This window comes from Sorex fumeus, unplaced genomic scaffold (assembly GCF_029834395.1).
Source record: "Sorex fumeus unplaced genomic scaffold, SorFum_2.1 ptg000044l, whole genome shotgun sequence".
In the NCBI taxonomy this organism is placed as follows: Eukaryota; Metazoa; Chordata; class Mammalia; order Eulipotyphla; family Soricidae; genus Sorex; species Sorex fumeus.
In genome coordinates, this window is record NW_026606101.1 from 75,102,898 (window position 1) to 75,119,681 (window position 16,784).

The 16,784-nt window shown below is 39.0% G+C and overlaps 1 non-coding gene across 1 annotated transcript; it reads right to left on the reverse strand.

The window, feature by feature from the left end:
- Positions 1-16,366: 16,366 nt before the first annotated feature.
- On the reverse strand, positions 16,367-16,473 carry LOC130030940 (U6 spliceosomal RNA). Its single transcript, XR_008793584.1, has one exon. It is a non-coding gene; the product is annotated as a U6 spliceosomal RNA (small nuclear RNA).
- Between the last annotated feature and the right edge of the window lie 311 nt (positions 16,474-16,784).

Below are 16,784 nucleotides of genomic sequence, written 5' to 3' on the forward strand. Positions count from 1 at the left end.
TCCGGAGCCGCGGCCGCATTAGCGGCCGCGAAATATTTTCCCACTACATATGCCATAGGAACCATAAGCTAACTTCTTAGATGGAAACTTCTCTATTTTAGCTCGGCCACTAGAAACACAGTAGCCAATAACTCATAAGCCTATCTTAACTCACACTGCATATCAAAGCAGAATAGTAACAGTGAACGTGAAGGACTAAACCACACCTCTCACAATGGTAAAGCAACGCAAAAGCCCACCAAACTTTCATATTGAAGAGTCTAGCCCAGATGACACCAACAGTACTGTAGTGTTAGACAACCTCTCTGACAAGGAATTCAGAAGGGAGCTACTTAGGATGCTTAGGGAATTAAAAAAAATAATGGAAACCAATGCCAATAGAAGACAAGAGGATCTGAAGGCAGAAATGAGGAAAATGCAATCAGAAATGTCAGACCTGAAAAATCTCGTAGGCGAATTGAAAAGCTCAGTGGAAGGCCTCAGCAGCAGAGTAACAGCTGCTGAGAACAGAATCAGTGAGCTCGAAGATGAAGTTCAGAGACTCTCCAGAAAAGAGCAGAAAATGGAAAAGAGACTCACAATTCGGGAACAGATGGCAAGAGAAGATCGTGATGAAGCCAAGAGGGGTAACATAAGAATTATTGGAGTCCCAGAGGGACAGGAAGAAAACCTCGATGAAGAAGAAACTGTCAAAGAAATCATTGCTACAACATTTCCAGAGCTGAAGAAAACTTGTGACCACATTCAGGAGGCCCGAAGGGTACCAGCTAGAAGAAATCCGAATAAAAATACCCCAAGACACATTCTGATCAAAATGACCAAAACCTTAGACAGAGACAAAATTCTGAAAGCAGCAAGATCAAAGAAAGAAATCTCTTACAAAGGAGCATCCTTAAAATTCACAGCTGATTTTTCTGATGAAACCCTCATGGCCCGAAAACAGTGGTGGGACATAGTAAAAAAACTCAATGAAATAAATGCCTCCCCCAAAATACTTTTCCCAGCGAGACTCTCATTCATAATAGAAGGAACAACACACAGTTTCACAGACAAACAACAGCTCAGGAACTTCATAGACTCAAAACCATGGTTACAAGAACAACTAAATAGGCTACTTTAAGGCAAGAAAGGCCCCTCAAATACACCAAATTTTAACAGAACAATGGGACAAAATCCCATAACAATAATCTCTCTCAATGTCAATGGGCTAAACGCACCAATTAAAAGACATAGAGTGGCAGGATGGATTAGAAAATTGAACCCAACATTCTGTTGCCTGCAAGAAACGCATCTCAATAGTCAAAGCAAACACAGACTCAGAGTCAAAGGCTGGAAAACAATCCTACAGGCAAACAGCTCCCATAAAAAAGCTGGGATAGCCATCCTTATATCAGACCACATCAATTTCAGAGTGAGGAAGGTCATAAGAGACAGTGAAGGCCATTTCTTATTGATCAAAGGATCTGTACAACAGGAAGAACTTACAATAATAAATGTATATGCACCTAATGAGAGACCAGCAAAGTACTTAAAACAACTACTCATAGATTTGGAAAAAGACATCAATAGCAACACAATACTAGTGGGAGACTTCAACACTGCTTTGTCACCTCTTGATAGATCAACCAGACTCAAGCTTAGCAAGGACATACTTCATTTGAGGGAAACAATGGAAGAAAGGGACTTAGTAGATATATACAGGACACTTCATCCACAAAAAGCTGAATACACATTCTTCTCAAGCGTACATGGAACATTCTCCAAGATAGACCACATGCTGAGCCACAAAACATGCCTCCATAAAATTAAGAAGGTAGAGATTGTATCAACAATCTTCTCAGACCATAAATGCGCTGAAATTAGAAGTAAATCACACACAAAAACAGAAAACTAAATCAAACACCTGGAAATTAAACAGTGCACTATTGAACAACGAGTGGATTAGACAGGAAATCAAAGAGGAAATCAAAAGATTCCTAGAAACGAATGAAAATGAGAACACGAGTTACCAAAACTTATGGGACACAGCAAAGGCTGTGTTAAGAGGAAAGTTTATAGCTCTACAAGCATTCCTCAGGAAGGAGGAGCGAGCACACATAAGTAATCTAACCTCACAGCTTAAGAGCTTGGAGAAGGACCAAAAAAAGGAGCACAACCCGAACAGGAGAAAGGAAATAATAAAACTCAGAGCAGAGATTAACGAGATGGAAACCCAAAAAACAATCTGAAAGATCAATGAAACCAAGAGCTGGTTCTTCGAGAAAATTAACAAGATCGATAAGCCTCTAGCAAAACTCACAAAGAAAGGGAGAGAGAAAACCCTAATAAACCGAATCAGAAATGAAAAGGGGGTCATTACAACAGAAACCACAGAAATTCAGAGGATCCTCAGGGAGTACTTTGAAAAGCTTTATGCCACGGAACATCAAAACCTCGAGGAAATGGATAAATTCCTAGACTCCTACAGACTCCCAAGGCTGAACCAAGAAGACCTGGAATACCTGAACAGACCTATCACCATCAAGGAAATTGAAATGGTAATAAAAAGTCTCCCCAAGCACAAAAGTCCTGGCCCGGATGGATTCACTAGTGAATTCTTCCAAATCTTTAAAGAGGACTTACTCCCAATGCTCTTTAAGCTTTTCCACGAAATTGAAATATCAAAAACACTTACAAACAGTTTCTACGAAGCAAATATCACACTGATACCAAAAGCAGACAGAGATACCACAAAGAAAGAGAATTACAGGCTGATATCCCTGATGAACACAGATGCAAAGATCCTCAACAAACTACTAGCAAATAGAATCCAACTACTCATCAAAAAGATCATACACCATGACCAAGTAGGATTCATCCCAGTGATGCAAGGATGGTTTAACATTCGGAAATCGATCAACATAATCCACCATATCAACAAAAGAAAAGATAAAAAGCATATGATCATATCAATAGATGCAGAGAAAGCATTTGATAAGATCCAGCACCCCTTAATGATGAAAACCCTAGCCAAAATGGGTATAGAGGGGACCTTCCTCAACATAATTAAAGCCATCTACCACAAGCCTACAGCAAGCATCATCCTCAATGGGGAAAAATTGAGAGCCTTCCCTCTAAGATCAGGGAGGAGACAAGGATGCCCACTCTCTCCACTGCTGTTCAATATAGTACTGGAAGTACTTGCAATAGCGATTAGGCAGGAAAAAGATATTAAGGGCATTCAGGTAGGAAAGGAAGAAATCAAGCTCTCACTATTCGCAGATGATATGATACTCTACTTAGAGAACCCAATAACTTCCACCAAAAAACTCCTAGAAACAATAGACTCGTATAGTAAAGTTGCAGGTTATAAAATCAATACCCAAAAGTCCATGGCTTTCCTATACGCAAACAGTGAGAGAGAAGAAAGCAACATGAAAAAAACAATCCCGTTCACAATTGTGCCCCAGAAAATCAAGTACCTAGGAATCAGCTTAACTAAGGAAGTAAAGGACCTGTACAAAGAAAACTACAAAACGCTACTTCAGGAAATAAAAGAGGACATGAGGAAATGGAAAGATATCCCCTGCTCATGGGTCGGGAGACTTAACATTGTCAAAATGGCAATACTACCAAAAGCATTGTATAAATTCAATGCAATCCCTATAAGGATACCCATGACATTCTTCAAAGAAATGGAGCAAACACTCCTGAAATTTATATGGAACAATAAGCCCCCACGAATAGCTAAAGCAATTCTTGGGAAAAGGAAAATGGGAGGAATCAACCTCCCGAACTTCAAACTGTACTACAAAGCAGTAATAATTAAAACAGCATGGTACTGGAACAAAGGCAGAACTGCAGACCAATGGAACAGGGTTGAATACACTGACATCTCTCCTCAATCATATGCTCATCTAATCTTTGATAAAGGTGCAAGTAATGTGAAGTGGAGTAAGGAAAGCCTCTTTAATAAATTGTGTTGGCATCACTGGACGGCTACATGCAAAAAAATAGGCTCAGAACTCTGCCTAACACCATGTACAAAAGTAAGATCAAAATGGATTAAAGACCTCAACATCAGACCAGAAACCATAAGGTACATTGAAGATAAAGTTGGAAAAACCCTCCATGACATTGAAGCTAATGGTATCTTCAAAGATGCCACGCCACTGGCCGAGCAAGTGAAAACAGATATAGATAAATGGGACTATCTTAAACTAAGAAGCTTCTGCACCTCCAAAGAAACAGTGACCAAAATACAAAGACAGTCTACAGAATGGGAAAGGATATTCACCGAATACACATCTGACAAGGGGTTGATATCCAGGATATACAAAATACTGGTTAAACTCCACAAGAAGAAAACATCCAACCCCATCCAAAAATGGGGCAATGAAATGAACAGAAACTTTCTCAAAGAAGAAATCCGAATGGCAAAAAAGCACATGAGAAAATGCTCTACATCATTAATCATCAGGGAGATGCAGATCAAAACCACAATGAGATACCATCTCACACCTCAGAGACTAGCCCACATTCAAAAGAACAAAAGCAACCGATGCTGGTTGGATGTGGCGAGAAAGGGACACTCCTTCACTGTTGGTGGGAATGTCCACTGGTTCAGCCCTTCTGGAAAACAGTATGGTCGATTCTCAAAAAATTAGAAATTGAGCTCCCATTTGACCCAGCAATACCACTCCTGGGAATATATCCCAGAGAGGCAAAAATGTATAGTCGAAGTGACATCTGTACTTGTTTGTTCATTGCAGCACTCTTTACAATAGCCAGAAACTGGAAGAAACCTGAGTGCCCAAGAACAGATGACTGGTTAAAGAAACTTTGGTACATCTACACAATGGAGTACTATGTAGCTCTTAGAAAAGATGAAGTCATGAAATTTACATACAAGTGGTACAATATGGAAAGTATCATGCTAAGCGAAATGAGTCAGAAATAGAGGGATAGACATAGAAAGATTGCATTCATCTGGGGGATATAAAGTAACAAAGTATGAGATTAATACCCAAGAATAGCTGAGATCAGCACCAGGAGGATTACTCCATAACTTAGAGGCCAGCCGGGTATCCTAGAGGAAAGGGCAGTTCAGATAGAGAAGGGAGCACCAAATAAAGGATGTTTGGAGGATCCTCCCAGGAGGGGAGATGCATGTCGAAAGTAGACTATGGACTGAACATGTTTGCCACTCAATGCCTCTTTTGCAGACCACAACACCCAAAAAGAGAGAGAGAACACAGGGGATTGCCCTGCCACAGAGACAGGGGGGATGGGGGGATGGGGGTGGGAGGGATATTATCCATGGTGGTGGAAAATGGGCACTGGTGGAGGGATGGGTATCTGATCATTGTATAATTGAAACCAAAGCACAAAAAATTGTAAATCTACAACTTTAAAAAAAAATAAAATACAATAAAGGGGAAAAAAAAGAAAAAAAATATTAGCTAGAAGCTTCTGGGGATTATGATAATGTTCATACAGATTATTGTAGAGGTTCTCTTGGAACTGAGTGGGGTTTCTAATTACATACACATAATGGAAAGATGTGGTTGAAAAATATGATAATGGAAGAAACCTAAACTACTAGAATTAGTAAAATACAGAGTGGGCCTTTTTCATCCAAATTATGTATCTTTTAAAAAGAAAAAAAAGAACTCCTAATGCACTTTTTTTGTTCTTTCTCTGCAATTATGCTAACAAGTATCATGCTGAGAAAGGATTAGTCCTGATGGACAATCAAAGACAATGCTTCCTTCCTGGTAAAAAGGTGAGAAAATATGTAGGCATGGGACTTGCAGTTATTAGGCACAGCGGCAGGAGGTCCATCTGACCAGAGTTTGCTAAAGTAGGAAACTGCCTCGTCACTCTTGCAGTCTCCTCAGGGCCACCATAGAGGGAACATTTCTGAGTTGGTATGTCGAAATCACGCCACACACATCTCCGTGACAGTTTGACTTAGTGTGCTTCCCTCAGCTTGCCAGCCATGACACCTAGCCAGGTAAAAATCTCCCGGTGGGAAGAGGCATTTGGCATAGCAGCGGGATATGCACCTGCAAAAACTGGAGGATCAGAAAACATCCCTAAAGGGAAGAACCGACCCAACTCGCTCCCTGTATATAAAATATGGGAAAGCAGGATTTTCAAAGGCAAGGTTAAATTATGCTTCATGATATCCTCCTTCCTTTTAGTGGTAGCTAATACAGCTAAACGCTGAAAGGGTAAAACAAAATCTGTTGGTTTTCATGACACTCTTGAGTGATGATGATATGTTTTCCTAGATCTTTTTAATTTTTCAGTGACTGTTCTATTCCATGTGACCTTCTGAAAGTATTTTCCTTAATATCAAAGTTTGGAACATAAAAATCAAGACTTATTTTCTCTCTACTGTTAAATGCTGACATTTTACATCAAAATTCATTTCCGATTCTTTGAACAGATTCATTTAAGTAGCACAATAGGTAATGTGTTAGCCTACCCTTATATAGTGTGTAGACTACCGAAATTAGCATGAGAAAAATACAAGTCTTCAAATGAGCTAATCATATAATACTAAGTAAACATGCCTTGTCTAGAATATATGGGTTAGATTACATTCCAAAGGGACAACTTAGAATAAAAACATGGTTTCGTAGAAAAGGGTGTCTAATACAATCATTTTTAATGTACCTCCCAGAGACTGCTTTAAGGCAAAGGTGACCACAAGGCCAGTGGTTGATGGTTACAAGCCGTCTCCCCCAACATCTGTGTAAATAGATTCAAGGATCCAAAGGCTGCAGTCTCAAAAATTAAGCTACTAAAGGCCATAACTATAACTGTATAAAAAAATCTCCTGTCTACCCCTTCTTCTTACCCCCTACATCTTCTTTTGCTATTAATGAAAAAGAATGCCTGAAGACCACCAAGGAGAAAAAGGGCAGGAAGAGGACATGGGAATGATTACTTCCAAGAGTGCCTTGAAACAGTTGTTAATCCTCTTCGGAACTCTGTAGAAGTAATATCTGTGCATATAAATCAAACCAGACCCTTCAGATGCCATGTGCTTACCAACATGGGCACTATAAGTACTTGTCTTTACCCCTCTATTTCCCCATTGATTTCAGAGATAACAAGATTCATTAATATGACACCTAGGAGTGACACACTGTTCTTTGTGGGTTGCTGATATTTTCAAATATTGCCACACATGGAATTTGGCTATCCCACTTCCCAACAACAAGATCTAAAGAGATCTTTTTGTGTGTCATTAATTCACTGATATAAAATGACCATCTATTTATAGGAGAAAGAATACAAATTCTGATCTGAAGAGAAAAACTGCACATGTCTTTTTAGTTGAAGAATGGAGCAGAGGATGATGGTGCTTTTATTGAACCATGGGCATCAGGTACACAACATATAATTTCTCTGTGAGGATAAAGAAAAATGAAGAGTTACCATTTCCTAAGGGCCAAAGAGTTAACAGGGGCTAAGACCAAATTTAACTCCCTCCCAAATCCTCTTTTCTTTCTTCCAAGCCTTACTGTGCTTTTTTCAGAGTTATTGATTCACAGATAAGGAATATACTGGCATTGGAGAAATTTAAAATCTAGGGGATAAAAAAGAGCAGATATATCTCTGAAAATGGCATGAACTTTCAATTCTGATGAAAATCTATGAAAATTACTATCCATATTTTTTTTCTACTAACTGCTCAGAGCCCAATCTGTTCTCCAAATACTATCACTCTGAATGGCACACATTACTCCATTGCATGGTCATATCTTTCTTTTTCTCTAATATATGATATATATGTATCATATATAATATTTGCTCGAGCGGGCCCAGTAACGTCTCCATTGGAGACTTTTGTTGTTACTGTGTCTGGCATATCGAATACTCTCGGTAGCTTGCCGGGGTCTCCGAGAGGGGCGGAGGAATCGAACTCGGGTCGGCCATGTTGGCTGCGTGCAAGGCAGACGCCCTACCCGCTGTGCTATCTCTCCAGCTATAATGTATAATATATTACATATATGTATGATATATAAAGGAACTAATGTTCTTTTATTTTAGAATCAAGAAAGAAAAGAGAAAATATGTCATATCCACTATTGCATCATATCTATGACTTGAATTCAGGCTTCTATATGCCCACTTTCTTTTTTCATGGTATATTTTCATTTGTATCTTGAGTGGAATGATTCAATGCTCAGTTTCTTTATCATGTCTCAGTGGTGCTCAAAGGCCGGTGTGTAAGACATTACTTCTTGGCCTCTGGACACTACTCTCCAGGCCCCCAGTCCCTACTACTTGCCCCTCCACATCAGCTGAAACAACTGCAAGGGATTCACCACTCTATTTCAACTCCTTTGAGCTGGTTCTGTACACATAAAATACAGACTATATGGAAAAATTACTCAGCTGTGGAAGAAAAGGGAGTCAGGACCCAGGTTTGTGGTTGAGTAATAGAACATGGGGGGCTTTGCCCATGGGGAGCTGGGAGTTCAATTTCCTTGTGCTGTAAGAGATCCTTCAGTATACCAGTGAGCCCAGGGGCCACAAACAAAGTGTACAAATCTCTGGGGCACTGCAACCCTGCACAACAATAACCAAAGAAGGGAGAGAGGGAGCATCAAGAGAAAGCACTGCCTTTTGTAAGCACATGGATGGGATTGGAAAGGATTATGCTCAGTAAAATAAGTCACAAAGTATGAGATAAAGATTCAGTTTGATGCCGATTTTATTCAATATACAAAATATATTGGATATATTTTTAATAGAATATAAATCACTGGGGCCAACATAAGAGAGAATCATAACCAAAAGAGCTTTTGAACCCAGAAAAAGATGTTGTATACCAGGGGTCAAAGAGAAAGGGGTAGGTAGGAGTCATGGTGAGGGCAGGCACTTTAAGTGTTATGGCACTTTGGTGGTTTGGTGTGGTAAGACATGCTTATTTAGAGGTGTGAAGTTGTTCTATGGAAATGTTGTACTATTATAAAGTAACAAAAATTGATTAAATGGCATTTGAAAGTAGTATAATGTCTTTCCTTCCTTATGACAGAAAGAATACATAGTATTAGTATATAATATTATAAACCTATGTAATGGGCTGGAGCGATAGCACAGCAGGTAGGGCGTTTGCCTTGTACATAGCCAATCTGGGTTCGATTCCTTCGCTCCTCTTGGAGAGCCTGGCAATCTACCAAAAGTATCTCACCTGCACGGCAAGGCCTGGCAAGCTTCCTGTGACGTATTAGATATGCCAAAATCAGTAACAGCAAGTCTCACAATTTGTTGTGATATATAACTGGTGCCCACTTGAGCAAATTGATGAACAATGGGAGGAGAGTGCTACAGATCTACAGTGCTATACTTGTGTAATATATTAATAGATAATATTATATAATTATATAAAACCTAAAATACATAAAAATAATGCAGAGAAATAGTGTCACATATTAACTAAAAATGCATTAAAGACTTGTATGTTAGTCCTGAAGCCATAACATTTATACAAGAAAATACTTCATAACATTGGTTTAAAAGCTGTATTCATTTACTTCCTTCTATTGGCAAGGAGAAAAGTATAAAAAAAACTAAGTTCTGTAATCTTTATACTAGAAAGCATCTATGCAGTGAGGGGAAAATTATAAAATATAAAAGTACCCTAATTCATGAAAGAAAATATTGACTTAAGATGCATCTGACAAAGGAATAAATATTCAAGATATTTAAGGCACTCACAAACTCAACAACTGGAAAATTGGGGAAAGGAACTGAATAAAATACTTTACCAAGAAAGACATGCAGATGGCCAGCAGACAGGTGAAAAAAATGCTCATTATCACTTATTATCAAGGAAATGAAAATCAAAAGGACAAGAAGGTATCACCTCCCACCTGTGAGAATGGCCTAATCAAAAGGCCAGATAAAAAAGTGTTGATAGGGTGGTGGAGAAACAAGCACTCTCATGTACTGCTGGGAATGTAAATTGGTCCAACATGTATGCGTCTATGAAAAACGATTAAGATTTTTCAAAATATTAAAAATGCATCAATTATACATTGCAGCAATTGTATTTGGAGGTATCTGTTTCAACAATATAAAATTATTAACTTAAAAAATATATGTAAATGTATATTCATTGCACCACTATTTACTATAGCCAAGATCTGGAAACAATCCAAGTTTAATTAGAAAAGCGAGTTAAGTGGTCATATATATGGAATACTACTCAACTCTAAGAAGAATAAAATCTTGCTATTTCATGGAGGAAACAAGAGGTAATCATGTTAAGTGAAATAAGTCAGAAGGATAAAGACAAAAATTGTACGAGCTCACTCATATTTGGGGTATAGAGTTTCAAAGAATGGGGAAAGTCCGAAGAAGCACAAAGAAAGGGCCCATATGGACCAAAGAACCAGGTGAGCAGAGGAGAAATGGGAGAACATGTAGTGAATATGGGTACTTTGTGGCGAGTATAGTGTGATGACATACATTTTGTTTTGTTTTTGTTAGGGCGGGAGCGATAGCACAGCAAGTAGGGCTTTTGCCTTGCATGCAGCTGGGTCGGCCAACCCAGGTTCTATTCCTCCGTCCCTCTCAGAGAGCCCAGCAAGCTACTGAGAGTATCTAGCCCGCACAGCAAAGCCTGGCAAGCTACCCGTGATGATGTATTTGATATGCCAAACACAAGTGTCAAAATGGAGACGTTACTGAGCCCACTCGAGCAAATTAATGAACAACGGGAGGATAGTGACAGTGACAGTTTGTTTGGGGGGCCATATCTGTGCTCAGGGCTTCCTCCTGGCTCTGCACTCAGGAATCACTCCTTCCAGGACTTGTAGGACCATATGGGATGTGGGAGATGAACTTGGGTTAGCCACATGCAAGGCAAGCTTCCTAGCCACTGTACTTTCACACTAACCCTGGTGGTTATATTTTGAAAAGGTGTGAAATTGTGCCCATGAAACATAGACAATAAGTATAATCCAATACCATCTGGTTTAGGTTTAATATATATGAAGTAATTTAGCTGATAGTTCAAATGCATGGTCTTTTATAATACAGCTCCTCAGTGGAATCAAACAGAGAAAACAAAGCCACATCAGAAAAATGTTATGAATGTTACTTATAAGAGTAACAAAACTACCATGGTTTTATTACTATACTTTCCTTTCTAAGGTAACATTGACATCTCAAATGATAATTGTGTGTGTGTGAGAGAGAGAGAGACAGAGAGAGATATATATATATATAGAGAGAGAATGAACAAGTACACTTTCAATGACAGCAAGATGGGTGTCATAAAACAAATGAAGAAATTCACCTGAAGGATATTGGTGGTGAATCTTACACCTTATTAAAACTCAGTAGCCTAGATAATTGAAGAATACAGAAGTTGGTTAAATCCACTTACTTTTACATAACCTACTCTTCTGGTGATTTATTGTTAACCAAAAGACAAGAGTGCATACTGTGTCTGAACAAAGTTTAAAAGGATTCCATCTTACTGGTTTTACCAGTGCTCTAAATTCCCAGGTAAAGGTCACACAACCAGAGGAAGATACCTCTCTCTCTCTCTCTAAGAGCGGAAGATACCTCTCTCTCTCTCTAAGAGCTTCTCAAAGAAAATATTTGTAGGGGTAATTGTTACCTCTTGGAATGCTACTAAACTTTCATACCTACATGCCGTGTAGGTTGATTCCCTAGTCCAACTAGGGAACTCATCTGATATCTTGGTAATGGTACAAAACCACAGATAAAAGAATTGAAAACTATGTATGTCAAGGATTTTTCTCATTTTTTTAAAATTTTTTATAATTTTTTTTTAATTTTTTTTCCCTTTATTTTATTTTATTTTTTTTAAAGTTGTAGATTTACAATTTTTTGTGCTTTGGTTTCAATTATACAATGATCAGATACCCATCCCTCCACCAGTGCCCATTTTCCACCACCATGGATAATATCCCTCCCACCCCATCCCCCCATCCCCCCTGTCTCTGTGGCAGGGCAATCCCCTGTGTTCTCTCTCTCCTTTTGGGTGTTGTGGTCTGCAAAAGAGGCATTGAGTGGCAAACATGTTCAGTCCATAGTCTACTTTCGACATGCATCTCCCCTCCTGGGAGGATCCTCCAAACATCCTTTATTTGGTGCTCCCTTCTCTATCTGAACTGCCCTTTCCTCTAGGATACCCGGCTGGCCTCTAAGTTATGGAGTAATCCTCCTGGTGCTGATCTCAGCTATTCTTGGGTATTAATCTCATACTTTGTTATTTTATATCCCCCAGATGAATGCAATCTTTCTATGTCTATCCCTCTCTTTCTGACTCATTTCGCTTAGCATGATACTTTCCATATTGTACCACTTGTATGTAAATTTCATGACTTCATCTTTTCTAAGAGCTACATAGTACTCCATTGTGTAGATGTACCAAAGTTTCTTTAACCAGTCATCTGTTCTTGGGCATTCAGGTTTCTTCCAGTTTCTGGCTATTGTAAAGAGTGCTGCAATGAACAAACAAGTGTAGATGTCACTTCGACTATACATTTTTGCCTCTCTGGGATATGTTCCCAGGAGTGGTATTGCTGGGTCAAATGGGAGCTCAATTTCTAATTTTTTGAGAGTCGTCCATACTGTTTTCCAGAAGGGCTGAACCAGTGGACATTCCCACCAACAGTGAAGGAGTGTCCCTTTCTCGCCACATCCACGCCAGCATCGGTTGCTTTTGTTCTTTTGAATGTGGGCTAGTCTCTGAGGTGTGAGATGGTATCTCATTGTGGTTTTGATCTGCATCTCCCTGATGATTAATGATGTAGAGCATTTTCTCATGTGCTTTTTTGCCATTCGGATTTCTTCTTTGAGAAAGTTTCTGTTCATTTCATTGCCCCATTTTTGGATGGGGTTGGATGTTTTCTTCTTGTGGAGTTTAACCAGTATTTTGTATATCCTGGATATCAACCCCTTATCAGATGTGTATTCGGTGAATATCCTTTCCCATTCTGTAGACTGTCTTTGTATTTTGGTCACTGTTTCTTTGGAGGTGCAGAAGCTTCTTAGTTTAAGATAGTCCCATTTATCTATCCCTGTTTTCACTTGCTCGGCCAGTGGCGTGGCATCTTTGAAGATACCATTAGCTTCAATGTCATGGAGGGTTTTGCCAACTTTATCTTCAATGTACCTTATGGTTTCTGGTCTGATGTTGAGGTCTTTAATCCATTTTGATCTTACTTTTGTACATGGTTTTAGGCAGAGTTCTGAGCCTATTTTTTTGCATGTAGCCGTCCAGTGATGCCAACACAATTTATTAAAGAGGCTTTCCTTACTCCACTTCACATTACTTGCAACTTTATCAAAGATTAGATGAGCATATGATTGAGGAGAGATGTCAGTGTATTCAACCCTGTTCCATTGGTCTGCAGTTCTGCCTTTGTTCCAGTACCATGCTGTTTTAATTATTACTGCTTTGTAGTACAGTTTGAAGTTCGGGAGGTTGATTCCTCCCATTTTCTTTTTCCCAAGAATTGCTTTAGCTATTCGTGGGGGCTTATTGTTCCATATAAATTTCAAGAGTGTTTCTCCATTTCTTTGAAGAATGTCATGGGTATCCTTATAGGGATTGCATTGAATTTATACAATGCTTTCGGTAGTATTGCCATTTTGACAATGTTAAGTCTCCCGACCCATGAGCAGGGGATATCTCTCCATTTCCTCATGTCCTCTTTTATTTCCTGAAGTAGCGTTTTGTAGTTTTCTTTGTACAGGTCCTTTACTTCCTTAGTTAAGCTGATTCCTAGGTACTTGATTTTCTGGGGCACAATTGTGAATGGGATTGTTTTTTTCATGTTGCTTTCTTCTCTCTCACTGTTTGCGTATAGGAAAGCCATGGACTTTTGGGTATTGATTTTATAACCTGCAACTTTACTATACGAGTCTATTGTTTCTAGGAGTTTTTTGGTGGAAGTTATTGGGTTCTCTAAGTAGAGTATCATATCATCTGCGAATAGTGAGAGCTTGATTTCTTCCTTTCCTACCTGAATGCCCTTAATATCTTTTTCCTGCCTAATCGCTATTGCAAGTACTTCCAGTACTATATTGAACAGCAGTGGAGAGAGTGGGCATCCCTGTCTCGTCCCTGATCTTAGAGGGAAGGCTCTCAGTTTTTCCCCATTGAGGATGATGCTTGCTGTAGGCTTGTGGTAGATGGCTTTAATTATGTTGAGGAAGGTCCCCTCTATACCCATTTTGGCTAGGGTTTTCATCATAAAGGGGTGCTGGATCTTATCAAATTCTTTCTCTGCATCTATTGATATGATCATATGCTTTTTATCTTTTCTTTTGTTGAAATGGTGGATTATGTTGATTGATTTCCGAATATTAAACCATCCTTGCATCCTGGGATGAATCCTACTTGGTCATGGTGTATGATCTTTTTAATGAGTAGTTGGATTCTATTTGCTAGTAGTTTGTTGAGGATCTTTGCATCTGTGTTCATCAGGGATATCGGCCTGTAATTCTCTTTCTTTGTGGTATCTCTGTCTGCTTTTGGTATCAGTGTGATATTTGCTTCGTAGAAACTGTTTGTAAGTGTTTTTGATATTTCAATTTCGTGGAAAAGCTTAAAGAGCATTGGGAGTAAGTCCTCTTTAAAGATTTGGAAGAATTCACTAGTGAATCCATCCGGGCCAGGACTTTTGTGCTTGGGTAGACTTTTTATTACCAGTTCAATTTCCTTGATGGTGATAGGTCTGTTCAGGTATTCCAGGTCTTCTTGGTTCAGCCTTGGGAGTCTGTAGGAGTCTAGGAATTTATCCATTTCCTCGAGATTTTGATGTTCCGTGGCATAAAGCTTCTCAAAGTACTCCCTGAGGATCCTCTGAATTTCTGTGGTTTCTGTTGTAATGACCCCCTTTTCATTTCTGATTCGGTTTATTAGGGTTTTCTCTCTCCCTTTCTTTGTGAGTTTTGCTAGAGGCTTATCGATCTTGTTAATTTTCTCGAAGAACCAGCTCTTGGTTTCATTGATCTTTCAGATTGTTTTTTGGGTTTCCATCTCGTTAATCTCTGCTCTGAGTTTTATTATTTCCTTTCTCCTGTTCGGGTTGTGCTCCTTTTTTTGGTCCTTCTCCAAGCTCTTAAGCTGTGAGGTTAGGTTACTTATGTGTGCTCTCTCCTCCTTCCTGAGGAATGCTTGTTGAGCTATAAACTTTCCTCTTAACACAGCCTTTGCTGTGTCCCATAAGTTTTGGTAACTCGTGTTCTCATTTTCATTCGTTTCTAGGAATCTTTTGATTTCCTCTTTGATTTCCTGTCTAATCCACTCGTTGTTCAATAGTGCACTGTTTAATTTCCAGGTGTTTGATTTAGTTTTCTGTTTTTGTGTGTGATTTACTTCTAATTTCAGCGCATTTATGGTCTGAGAAGATTGTTGATACAATCTCTACCTTCTTAATTTTATGGAGGCATGTTTTGTGGCTCAGCATGTGGTCTATCTTGGAGAATGTTCCATGTACGCTTGAGAAGAATGTGTATTCAGCTTTTTGTGGATGAAGTGTCCTGTATATATCTACTAAGTCCCTTTCTTCCATTGTTTCCCTCAAATGAAGTATGTCTTTGCTAAGCTTGAGTCTGGTTGATCTATCAAGAGGTGACAAAGCAGTGTTGAAGTCTCCCACTAATATTGTGTTGCTATTGATGTCTTTTTCCAAATCTATGAGTAGTTGTTTAAAGTACTTTGCTGGTCTCTCATTAGGTGCATATACATTTATTATTGTAAGTTCTTCCTGTTGTACAGATCCTTTGATCAATAAGAAATGGCCTTCACTGTTTCTTATGACCTTCCTCACTCTGAAATCGATGTGGTCTGATATAAGGATGGCTACCCCAGCTTTTCTATGGAAGCTGTTTGCCTGTAGGATTGTTTTCCAGCCTTTGACTCTGAGTCTGTGTTTGCTTTGACTATTGAGATGCGTTTCTTGCAGGCAGCAGAATGTTGGGTTCAATTTTCTAATCCATCCTGCCACTCTATGTCTTTTAATTGGTGCGTTTAGCCCATTGACATTGAGAGAGATTATTGTTATGGGATTTTGTCCCATTCTTCTGTTAAAATTTGGTGTATTTGAGGGGCCTTTCTTGCCTTAAAGTAGCCCATTTAGTTGTTCTTGTAACCATGGTTTTGAGTCTATGAAGTTCCTGAGCTGTTGTTTGTCTGTGAAACTGTGTGTTGTTCCTTCTATTATGAATGAGAGTCTTGCTGGGAAAAGTATTTTGGGGGAGGCATTTGTTTCATTGAGTTTTTTTACTATGTCCCATCACTGTTTTCGGGCCATGAGGGTTTCATCAGAAAAATCAGCTGTGAATTTTAAGGATGCTCCTTTGTAAGAGATTTCTTAAAAATATGGAACGCTTCACGAATTTGCGTGTCATCCTTGCGCAGGGGCCATGCTAATCTTCTCTGTATCGTTCCAATTTTAGTATATGTGCTGCCGAAGCGAGCACTTTTCTCATTTTCTAAATGTACACAGCTCCATGGTTGATTTGATGTTTATTACAAAATTAGAATAGGATTATTAAGATAAGGCAGAAAGGTTTGATGGTAAACTTTGGAAATTAAACACTAACATTGATTGGAACGGCTATGTAGTGCTTTGTCAGATTTCTCAGAAAGGAAATGGGAAATAAGTCATAAAGATGAAAATCTAGGGGAGTACATGGCTGATTCAACAGAACATGAGTCACTGATTTGAGTTCTTTTAAGAGGGATATTAAAAGACAAAATATTCTCTTTGGCCATATTATCACTTCAGATA